This window comes from Dermacentor albipictus, chromosome 1 (genome assembly GCF_038994185.2).
Source record: "Dermacentor albipictus isolate Rhodes 1998 colony chromosome 1, USDA_Dalb.pri_finalv2, whole genome shotgun sequence".
NCBI classification, from domain to species: domain Eukaryota; kingdom Metazoa; phylum Arthropoda; class Arachnida; order Ixodida; family Ixodidae; genus Dermacentor; species Dermacentor albipictus.
In genome coordinates this window covers 283,893,831-283,906,655 of record NC_091821.1, presented here as the reverse complement: position 1 = coordinate 283,906,655, position 12,825 = coordinate 283,893,831, and positions in this window count along the sequence as shown.

Here is a 12,825-nt window from a genome sequence, read left to right as displayed (position 1 = left end):
ATGGCTATTCGTCTGCCCTGAAAGTGTGGTTGATGTGAAGGTAACATAAAATATGGCACTCCAAAAAAGTTGAGTTGCAAAAAAAAGCAAGAATGTCATGACCTTCAGCACGCATTTAACTATGCAGTCAATACTTAAAAAGCCTTCTATCACGTTTTTGAAGTTCCCCAGGCTCTCCAGAAAGTAAGCGAAAAAAAAATTCTGCTCAATAAAATCTCAAGATATCGCTCTGAAACTTTTATGGAAGCATCATGCAGACATTTTAAACATTTGTGCCAATTTTCATCAAAATTCATGAAGAAATACGGAAGTAGATTTTGAAAGTCACGTCCCCCCTTAATAAGATCACGCGCTAAACGTATATCCGACGCCAAGAATCGACGCTGCTATTGACTCCCTCCAGGGTGCAGAATATTGCTCTAGTCTAGATCTCCGATCCGGGTACTGGCTAATTCCCATGCGCGAAGCAGACAAGGACAAGACAGCCTTTGCAACACCAGACTGACTTTACGAGTTCTACGTCATGCCCTTCGGTTTATGTAATGCTCCTGCAACATTTGAATGCATGATCGACACAGTTTTACGTGGCCTTAAGTGGAAGACCTGTCTGTGCTATTTAGATGACATCGTTATCTTTTCTGCAACTTTTCGTCAGCACCTTGAACGTTTGGACGAAGTTTTCACATGCATTTCCAATGCTGTACTCCAACTCAACACAAAGAAATGCCATTTTGCCAGAACGGACATCAGTGTTGGGCCACCTTATCAGTAAAGACGGCATTCGACCAGATCCGGACAAGTTTGCTGCCGTGCTTTGCTTTCCTCGCCCTGAAAATAAAAAACAATTAAGAAGTTCTTGGGCCTGGCATCCTACTTCCACCGCTTCATCAGTCATTTTGCTGCCATGGCGTCGCCGCTGCACAAGTTGCTCACGTCGGGCACTGCTTTCCCATACACAGATGACTGCGAACTTTCTTTCCATGCCCTCAAGCAAGCATTAATTACTGACCCTGTCCTGTCACTCCAATGAGAACGCACCAACTTGTTTGCACACCGACGCTAGTGGCCATGGGATCGGTGCTGTCCTTCTACAGTGTCATACCACTTCACAATAGAGAGAGTGCCTATGCTAGCCGTCAACGACTGCCGAAAAGAACTATTGGATCACAGAGCAGGAATGTCTCGCAGTAGTTTGGACAATACAAAAATTTCGACCATATCTTTGTGAACGCCACTTCACGGTCATAACCGACCACCACGCCTTATGCTGGTTTTCGTCAATCAAAAATATGTCCGGACGCCTTGGTCGCTGGGTGGTCCGGTTACAAGAGTATGATTTTGATGTTGTTTACAAGTCTGGGAAAAAGCATCAAGATGCCGACGCTCTCTCTCGCTGCCCCTTGCCACTATTACCTTCGAGTACATTGAGTACACTTGATGATGAGATGAAGTCTCCACTCTCGTTATTACCTCTAGCGGTTACTGGCACGTTATCTTCCAATCACATCACTCAGCTCGCCTCGTGTCAACGTTCTGATCCCTACTGCAACAGCATTATTCAACGCCTGTGCGGAACTACTTCTGCACCAAATGCCAGATTACGTCGTCAACTGAGACTATTCAAGCTCAACAACGATGTGCTGCACCGCTACATTTACAACTCCTACGGACACCGCTGGGTACCTGTTCTTCCACGTTCGCTGCGCATGCAAGTCCTTGAAGCCTTTCACGTCGACACATCTGCTGGCCATTTGGGTTTCCATCAAACATACCACCGCGTTAGGAGCCGTTTCTTTTGGCCAGGCACGTCTACCTTTGTGGCCAAGTACATCGCTTCTTGCGTCCAGTGTCAACGGCGGAAATGACCGACTTCGCCTCCTGCTGTGCTTTTACAGCCCATCCCATGTCCAGAGACAGCCTTTGCCATCGTTGGGATAGACCTAGTCGGCCCTCTGCCCATAACGCCGGCAGGTCATCGATGGATCGTGACAGCTTTTGACCAGCTCACACGTTACGCAGAGACCGCTCCTCTACGCTCTAGTTTGTCCTCAAACGTTTGTCACATTCTTTATGGATGCCATTGTGCTGCATCATTGTGCACCTCATGTGCTGTTAAGTGACCGCGGCGAGACGTTTCTGCCAACAATGATTAAAGAAGTACTCGGAGCTTGTGGCACAGTTCATAAGACGACATAAGCATATCACCCTCAAACAAATGGCTTAACAGAGCGATTTCATCGCACACTAACAGACATGATATCTATGTGGATCGGGCCAAACCACGACAACTGGGACAAACTTTTACCTTTTGTGACGTTTGCTCACAACATTGCTATCCAACGAACTACGGGGTACTCACCTTTCTACCTAGTTTACGGCCGTTCACCAACATTCACCATCGACGCCGCTTTCTTCAATGCCCCAATTAACACCTCGGCCAGTATACCCGAACAGTTCGTCTCGAGACTTGAGGAATGCCGTAAATGTGCTCGCTTCAACACCAAAGTCAGTCAGCTAGATCGCAAGCAACGTTGCGACATCTCTCGTCGCGACGTCTCCTTTCGTCCTGAAGAGGAAGTGCTCCTTTGGACACCCATTCGTACACCCGGTTTGTGTGAGAAGTTTGAATCCCGCTTCCTTGGACCCTACATTAATAATGAGCAAACATCCCCCGTAACTATCGCGTTACTTCCATAGACGTTTCTTCTAACCATCGTTATCATGGTTCAAAAATTGTTCACGTTTCGCGTCTCAAAACCTTGTCTGCCTAAACCTTGTCTCACAATATATACATATAATGTCCCGTGGGGGTGACGTTAAGAACACAGTAGCAATACTGTGAAAGACAAAACTAACTTTTATTGGGCGAACCTGTGCCCACAAAACAGGCTACACTTATAGCACAACGATAGCGGCGAACACGGTCGGCGATCGTCGAAAATCTCATCAGCGGGTCAAGCGCGTCGGCTTTTATAGATCAGTCGTGGAATGTTCCAGAGGAACCAATGGGACCCGCGTGCCTTCCACAAAGTTCTGCACTATTCGCGTTACGCGATGAAATAAGATAACACAAGGTTCGGCGACAACAGACAGCTGGGTAGAAGCATCGATAACTGTCCAGAAACGTCGTATACATGCAGGCGCGTCCCTCGCTGTGCGATTACAGTTGTTAAGCGGCGAAACGTGGTCGCCCGATAAAGATAAGTACACGTGTCAATACCCCCCTCCTAAAAAGCATCGACCCGATGCTGCAAACAAACGAAGGTAATAAACAAAAGCACTCATCGCAAAGAAAAGAACAAAAATGGCGAAGTTCGTCAGCGTCCGTAAAAGGGTTTAAGGCGCACCACGTGGACCACTTCAGATCGTGCGCGGCGCCGCTGTGAATGCGAAATGCCGTCTGGCACGACCTCATAGTCCAGAGCGCCAATACGTCGGATGACCTTGTAGGGCCCGAAATAGCGTCGGAGTAGTTTCTCCCTGAGTCCTCGTCGGCGTATCGGGGTCCAGACCCAAACACGGTCGCCGGGCTGGTACTCAACGAAGCGTCGTCGTAGGTTGTAGTGTCGGCTGTCGGTACGCTGCTGGTTATTGATCCGTAGGCGGGCGAGTTGTCGGGCTTCTTCGGCGCGCTGGAGATAGGTAGCGACGTCAAGATTCTCTTCGTCAGTGACGTGCGGCAACATGGCGTCGAGCGTCGTCGTCGGGTTCCTGCCGTAAACCAACTTGAACGGCGTGATCTGTGTTGTTTCTTGCACCGCCGTGTTGTAAGCGAATGTTACGTACGGCAGGACGGCATCCCACGTCTTGTGTTCGACGTCGACGTACATCGCTAGCATGTCGGCGAGGGTCTTATTCAGCCACTCCGTAAGACCATTCGTCTGCGGGTGGTAGGCCGTTGTCCTCCTGTGCCTTGTCTGACTGTAGTTCAGAATGGCTTGAGTGAGCTCCGCTGTAAAGGCCGTTCATCTGTCGGTGATGAGGACTTCTGGGGCGCCATGTCGCAGCAGGATGTTTTCGACAAAGAATTTCGCCACTTCGGCTGCGCTACCTTTCGGCAGTGCTTTAGTTTCAGCGAAGCGGGTGAGGTAGTCCGTCGCCACGACGATCCACTTATTTCCGGTTGCTGACGTCGGAAAGGGTCCCAGCAAGTCCATCCCGATCTGCTGGTATGGTTGGCAAGGAGGCTCGATTGGCTGTAGTAATCCGGCTGGCCTTGTCGGCGGTGTCTTGCGTCGCTGACAGTCTCGGCATGTTCTGACATAACGGGCGACGTCGGCGGTCAGGTGCGGCCAATAATACTTTTCTTGTATCCTCGATAGTGTCCGGGAAAATCCTAGGTGTCCAGCGGTCGGATCGTCATGTAGGGCGTGCAATACTTCTGGACAAAGTCCTGACGGGACAACAAGAAGGTAGTTGGCGCGGACTGGTGAAAAGTTCTTCTTCACGAGTAGATTGTTTTGAAGCGTGAAGGCAGATAATCCGCGCTTAAATGCCCTGGGGACAACGTCGGTGTGCCCTTCCAAATATTCGACGAGGCCTTTTAGCTCCGCGTCTGCCCGTTGCTGTGCAGCAAAGTCTTCCGCGCTTATCATTCCAAGGAAGGCGTCGTCATTTTCGTCGTCTTGCGGCGGCGGGTCAATGGGGGCACGTGATATGCAATCGGCATCGGAGTGTTTCCGTCCGGACTTGTAGGTGATAGTGATGTCGTATTCTTGTAGTCTGAGGCTCCACCGCGCTAGTCGTCCTGAAGGATCCTTTATATTCGCTAGCCAACACAACGCCTGATGGTCACTGACTACTTTGAATGGCTGCCATAAAGATAAGGGCGAAATTTAGCTGTGGCCCAAACGATGGCGAGGCATTCCTTTTCGGTCGTCGAATAGTTTCCTTCCGCTTTTGACAGCGACCGGCTAGCGTAAGCTATCACCTGTTCGACTCCGTTTCTCCTCTGGACTAGAACGGCACCGAGGCCTAGGCTACTGGCGTCAGTATGGATTTCTGTATCGGCGTACTCGTCGAAGTGCGCAAGTACCGGCGGCGACTGCATGCGTCGTTTGAGTTCTTCTTCTGCGTCGGCCTGCGGCGTTTCCCACTTGAACTCAACATAACATTTAGTTAGACGTCTCAACGGCTCGGCGATGCGTGAAAAGTCCTTGACAAAGCGCCTGTAGTAGGCACACATGCCAAGGAATCTACGCACTGCCTTCTTGTTGATGGGTTGCGGGAACTGTGCGATTGCAGCTGTCTTTTGCGGGTCTGGACGGACACCAGCTTTGCTGATTACGTGGCCTAGGAACAGAAGCTCATCGTAAGCGAAGCGGCATTTTTCCGGCTTCAGAGTAAGCCCTGACGACTTGATGGCTTCTAGTACTGTCACAAGCCGCTTGAGGTGATCGTCGAAATTTCCGGCGAAGACGACGACGTCATCTAAGTAAACGAGACAGGTCTGCCACTTCAGTCCTGCTAATACCGTGTCCATGACGCGCTGGAACGTTGCAGGCGCCGAGGACAGTCCGAATGGTATAACCTTGAACTCGTAGAGGCCGTCTGGCGTGATGAAGGCGGTCTTTTCGCGATCCCTTTCGTCGACTTCTATTTGCCAGTAGCCAGACTTGAGGTCCATCGATGAGAAGTATTTAGCATTGCAGAGCCGATCCAATGCATCGTCTATCCGTGGGAGGGGTATATACGTCTTTCTTCGTGATTTTGTTCAATCGACGATAATCGACGCAGAAACGTAGGGTTGCGTCCTTTTTCTTAACTAAAACTACTGGAGAGGCCCACGGGCTTTTCGACGGCTGGATGATGTCGTCGCGCAGCATTTCGTCGACTTGGTGTCTTATAGCTTCGCGTTCTCGCGTCGAAACTCTGTAAGGGCTCTGGCGGAGTGGTCGAGCGCACTCTTCGGTTATTATGCGATGCTTTGCGACTGGGGTCATCCTCGATGACGTCGAAAAGCAGTCTTTGTATCGTCGAAGCAGACTTCTGAGCTGTCGCTTCCTAATCACGGGGAGACTTTGATTTATGTCGAAGTCTGGCTCGGGAACTACGGTCGTCGGGGTAGATGCGACAGAATCCGAGAGGACAAACGCATCGCTGGTTTCCTGAATTTCCTCGATGTATGCGATCGTCGTGCCCTTGTTGATGTGCTTGAACTCCTGGCTGAAGTTTGTCAGCAACACCTTCGTGTTTCCTCCGTGCAGTCGAGCGATCCCTCTTGCGACGCAAATTTCACGGTCGAGCAGTAGACGTTGGTCGCCTTCGATGACGCCTTCTACGTCAGCGGGTGTTTCGGTGCCGACCGAAATGACAATGCTGGAGCGAGGTGGGATGCTCACTTGATCTTCGAGCACACTCAAGGCGTGGTGACTACGAGGGCTCTCCGACGGTATCGCATGGTCTTCCGACAGAGTTATTGACTTCGACTTCAGGTCGATGACTGCGCCGTGTTGGTTGAGGAAGTTCATGCCGAGGATGACGTCTCGTGAACACTGTTGGAGGATAACGAAGGTGACAGGGTAAGTCCGGTCGTGAATGGTAATTCTTGCCGTGCACATTCCAGTCGGCGTTATGAGGTGTCCTCCGGCGGTTCGAATTTGAGGGTCTTCCCACGTAGTCTTAACCTTCTTCAACTGCGCGGCGATGTGTCCACTCATGACGGAGTAATCAGCCCCTGTGTCGACTAAGGCGGTGACTGCGTGGCCGTCGAGAAGCACGTCGAGGTCGGTGGCTCTTTGTCTTGCATTACAGTTCGGTCTTGGCGTCGGATCACGACCGCGTCGCGTTGACCTGTGGCTGGTATGTGACGTCGTCAGGTCGTCTTTCGTCGTCGCATTCTTTCCTTCCAGACTTCGTCGGGACGGCGGCGTGTCGTTATGTCGTCGAGGTAGTTTCTTCGGCATCTTCGTCGGCGGCGGAGGATCTGCGACAGTTCGACGGACAGCAACCGCACCTCCATCGGTTGCTGCTTTTAGTTTTCAGAATATGGGCTCGCTGACTGGCTCCGGGCTGGGCCAGTGTATGGTCGGCGCTGCGGCGACAGGTAGCGGCCTGGTGATGGTGAACGCGACGGTCGTCGAGAGCTCCACTGAGTAGCCGCGAGGTAGTCAGCGATAACGCGAGGGCGTTCACCTTGCTGCGGGCGCGGAGCGTTCACGGCGAAACCTCGCAGTCCCATTTCCCGGTATGGACATCGTCGGTAGACGTGACCCTCTTCCCCGCAGTGGTAGCAGAGCAGGCGGGGGTCAGGAGCGCGCCAAATGTCGCTCTTCCTCGGGTAGCTCCGCTGGGCGACGGGTGGGCGTGCTGTCGACGGCGGCGGCGGTGGTCGACGGAATTGCGCCGTTACAGGGCCCTGGCGCGGTCGCGGAGGAGGACCTTGACGGCGTACGACGGCGGCGTAGGTCATCGTTTCGGGCTCGGGTTGCGGTGATTGAGGTTTCACCTCCGGAACTCCAAGCGACCGCTGAACCTCATCTTTGACGATGTCAGCGATCAAGGCCACTTGAGGCTGCGACGACGGGAAGATCTTCTGAAGCTCCTCTCGTACGACTGCCCTGATAGCCTCGCGGAGGTCTTCGGAGGCCAGTGATTGAACTCCGGCATAGTTTGTAGAGTTGGTGCGGCGGTCGAATTGCCGGTTTCGCATCTCGAGTGTCTTCTCGATGCTAGTGGCCTCGCGAAGAAACTCGTCGACGGTCTTCGGTGGGTTTCGTACCATACCGACGAAAAGTTCCTCCTATACACCACGCATTACTAGTCGGACTTTCTTTTCCTCGGACATTTCCGGGTCGGCGTGGCGGAATAGGCGGCTTATTTCTTCAGTAAAAATCGCTGTGGTCTCATTTGGTAGTTGCACCCGGGTTTCTAATAGCGCTTGGGCTCGTTCTCGGCGTACGACGCTTGCGAATGTCTGCAGGAAGCCGCTTCGGAACAGCTCCCAGGTCGTTAAGGTGGCTTCTCGGTTCTCGAACCACGTCCTGGCAGCGTCTTCCAATGCGAAGAAGACATGTCGCAGTTTGTCGTCGCTGTTCCAGTTGTTAAAAGCAGCGACTCTCTCGTATGTCTCAAGCCAGCTTTCCGGGTCCTCGAACGTTGAACCACGGAACGTCGGAGGCTCCCTGGGCTGCTGCAGCACGATGGGGGATGCTGGGGCTGCCATTGGGGTGGACTTTGGGGCGATCTTCCTGGTCGTCTCAGGCAAAAGTCCGTGCTCCGGGGGCAGTTGTTGAAGACGGCGGCTTGCTCGATGGTCCGGGACTACGTTGGTGTTGTCTTTGCGTTCCGGGCTTGGATCTCGGCTTGTCGGGGGCGTCCGGTACATGAACCAAAAGCACCTCCACCAGATGTCAAGTGGTGGTGACGTTAAGAACACAGTAGCAATACTGTGAAAGACAAAACTAACTTTTATTGGGCGAACCTGTGCCCACAAAACAGGCTACACTTATAGCACAACGATAGCGGCGAACACGGTCGGCGATCGTCGAAAATCTGATCAGCGGGTCAAGTGCGTCGGCTTTTATAGATCAGTCGTGGAATGTTCCAGTTTAACCGATGGGACCCGCGTGCCTTCCACAAAGTTCTGCACTATTCGCGTTACGCGATGAAATGAGATAACACAAGGTTCGGCGACAACAGACAGCCGGGTAGAAGCATCGATAACTTTCCAGAAACGTCGGATACATGCAGGCGCGTCCCTCGCTGTGCGATTACATTTGTTAAGCGGCGAAATGTGGTCGCCCGATAAAGATAAGGACACGTGTCAATATATATACATATATATATATATATATATATATATATATATATATAATCATTGTGTACAATCATTGGATTCTACCTGTGCTAACATATGGGGTAGAAACTTGGAGGTTTCTTGGGGACAAAGAAAGAAATTTTTTGTCATGTCGGAGGACACTTTTCTAGAGAAGGGTGTGCCGACCATGGGCAGAAATTTGATTAAGAAATTTTAATCAAACTCCTGCCAATCCAGCTAACGTAAAATCTTGTGCTGTCGTGAAGTTGAATCAATTTGGTTTGAGAATTAAGGGTCTCGAATGCTGTTAAGGTGGAAAAAGATCTTCCTTTACGCACCTTTTTCCGTGTAAAAACACACAAGCTAGGGAATCCATTTCAGAACCATTGTGTCAGAATATAAATCGGGGCTTCATGTTATTTCAGAATTTCTGTAGACACACGTTGACAGGCTGAGAAACAAGGACCCATTCCTTGCTACCAGCTCTTTGAGCGTTGCACACCTCCTGCAGGAGCATAATCTGGGGAAACACACAGGCTTTAGTATAGATGTAGAAGATCTATACTATTTTTTGCCACAGGTGCATCTCCGGCAGTTTGTTAAAGGGGCCCTGAACCACCCCTCTGGCTTCGTGAAATAACATAGACCGTGGGTAGCATACGCTGCTGTGAACATGTCAGCCAAGTTTTACTGTCGTATGCGGTGCATGGAACTCATAAGTGGACTGCAAAGTCACCTTTCTCTCAAATGCTCTCTTTTCAACAGAAGGCCCTGCCCTCACTCTCTTCTGGACGCTTTATTTCGTCATTCTCTTAGACGGCTGCTATTAGCCAATAGCTGATATCAAGCTGTAGTTGGCTACATGGCACAGATGCTGCAGCAGCCGCGGGGTGAAGCCATCAGTCCACTAGCTAAGTGCATAGCGACTCGCTGAAGACAACCACGTTTGGTTTATATTCATTGCAATGTTCTGTCAGCAATAGTGAAGTATTTTTTTAAATCTTAGTTATGCTTGCAGCTAGTAATTAACTTGTTCATGCGGTTGGGCTATTTATTTGAATCTCTTGATGAAAAAATGTGGTACATGTATATGCTGACTACTTCAAGTCAAAATTTATTAACTCTGTATTAACAAGGACTCACTAAACATTGCAGAAAGAATATTCCTCCCATCTTTGCATCCTTTCAAGAGAATCTCCAGCTCCACAGGATAAAATTATCCAACTTGGACACATTTATGTACAGTGTGCTGCAACTCATGTACAAAGGGGCCATACTGAGTGAGACTGCAACATTTCAGTCATGTAATAGCGCCAGCATTTTGCTGAAACAGTATATATAAAAAAAGCCCTCATCGACAAGTTCGACAACTAATCATTCATGTAAACAACTGCAGTATGCAAGTTTGACAATAATATTTGTGCCCCATTTAACTAAGCACAATTAAGTTACTGTGCGATGCTCTTTTGCAAATATTAGTGCAGTATTTGTGTGAAAAAAGAAAGACTTGGTTATTAATTATAAGCAGCACACAGCTATATTACCTTATTTTAGTCGTATACTTCGTTGTGCTGATTTATCTTTTATCTGCCACTTGGCAACTGCTTTACTAAAACAAAATTGGCCTAAGTTTAAAGGGAAATACAGTATGAAAAAGATATAATACTTTATGCCTTTTGCACTGGAATATATACATACCATTCTGCCTACACCATTGGCAGGTTCAGGTGGAGAGCCCTGGAAGTTTCCCCACTACATGTTGGCTCTAATTCTGACTCATATGACTCTGTATCAGTTACGTAGAAAATCTCTCTCCCCCCGCACCCCTCTCATTCTTTTTGGATGAGGCCCTATCTTGATGCTATCCTTGGTCCACTCTTGGCTCACATCATTTCATAATCGAGGCACCTAAGGCCATAGTTCTTTATGCGATTCAGCTCTAACATCATGCATACCATACAGAATTCTACATAACCTTAGCGCATGCTTAACCATTTTTCTGATCAACAGTTATTTTTAGATCAACATCCTTTCCTCTTGCATGAGAGTTATCTCTGCTGTATTGCTGCGGCTCCCTCACGTATGTATATCATAAATTATCTTAGTCAATTTCTTCTTGAACACCGAGTCCAATCTTTGCCAACCTAAGTGTGTGTTGGATGTTCATTTCTTAAGACCTGTCATCACAATCTGCCGCCACCTCATCCACCTTAGCATCAATTCAGTCGCTTCTCTATCCTGACTTCAAGATCACTTCTAGATTAAAATTGCTTAGATTCCATACAGTATTGCTGGTCAGTATTGTCTTAAGTTTATTAGACAGTGAAAATCTTTCAACTTGACTGGGACATGTGTAACATAAATACCAAGATGCATCTTTTCAGTTTTTCCAAATTCTGCTGATTCTGTGGGCTGTCCAATTTTTCCATGTTGGTGTTTTCATTTATCATTGAACCCAGGTATCCATCTTCCCTATGGCTTACTGTTAAGGCTTCCCTTTTATCTACTCTCAGAAACTGAGATGTGGCTACCAGACATAGACAGCTTGCCTCACAACACAAGCACATGCTCGGTCGTATTTGCCCTAACCTTTGGTTAGGTTAAATCAGCATGGGCAAAGCAGTGAGAATGAGGAATTATGAAATTGAGACAGAGGTGCAAGCAATAAGGGAAGCCATACTTATGAAGTGAGTACATGTAAAGAAAAGCATTCAAAAATGTTGGATTAAAGAAATGAAATCAACTGCATGACCTATTATGAGACGGAAGTGTCTAATTTATTTAAATGAAAAATTAATCTGGTGAAAGCTTCTTGAATATTGCTGAGCAACATAGGTAGGTTAAGGGACGCTTTGGAAAGTATGTTACGTGGCCTTCATTCAAGCTGCGTGCCTCATCCAAATATTGCATTGAGAATTATTTTATGCCATTAAGCACACAAACATTTGTGTTTATTTCTGACATTTTTCTTCCTTAACAATTACTTTCTTGGTTCAGCACATATATATGAAGCAAGAGATGCTGGCTTGTTTTTTTCTTTGCATTAGCAAATTACATTATTCATACAATAGGCCACTTTCAATCAATCAATCAATCAATCAATCAAATCTTTATTTCCAACGACAGTTGGGGGTCCCTTAGGCGAAAAGCGGTAGTAACACCACTTGAAAATACCTAAAGGCCCACGTACATGACAGCGGTATTACGATTCATACGTTCAAAAACAAATTTACAGTAATCAGGTAAAAAATGCAGTTTAAAAATATTAAGAAGAGGTTGTGCAAATACAACAACGGAACAATAGAACAAATACAGTCAATATATAAGTACACTCCAGAACAGTTGTACATTATAGTTGAAATATTCAATGTTCGCGTGAACACACATCATAAAATGACGAAAATAAACGTGTTACAAAGAGTAATGAAACATAATTGATCATGTTCGGGCAGCATAAAAGACATTAGACAAGAGTTAGAAAAAATTCACGCATTTCTTTTTTTATAAACGTAGAAAAGTTGGCGTCTTTCTCTTCAGATTTATTAAGTAGGGACGGCAGTGTGAATATAAGAGACTGCAAAAAATAGGTAGTGCGGGAACGAGGAACAAGCCACTTGTCGGTGCTGCGGGTGCGTGAATCAGTGTAATGCATGCTTATATGAGATAAATCTTTAATAAACACTTTGAATTGTTCGTTTGGGAAGAAATAAGCATACATTAAACGAAAATCAAACGTGCGTTTCACGCTGAATATTTTATAGCGGGTAAACAATGTAACTGTAGAACTATTGCGCGGGACGTTTGCAATATACCGAAGTGCTCTTTTCTGCAAAAGGTGAATTGTATTTATGTTACTAAGGGTTGTGGTGCCCCAGACTAACAGGCAGTAATTTATATGGGAAGACAACAGAGCATGATAAATCTGAAGTTTAGCATTTTCTGGAAGAAAGTGCCTACATCGTGACAAAACACCAGCAGCACACGATAACGATTTAGTCAGTGATTCAATATGACACGTCCATGTTATATGAGCAGAAAAAGTCACGCCTAGAAGTTTATGTTTCTCC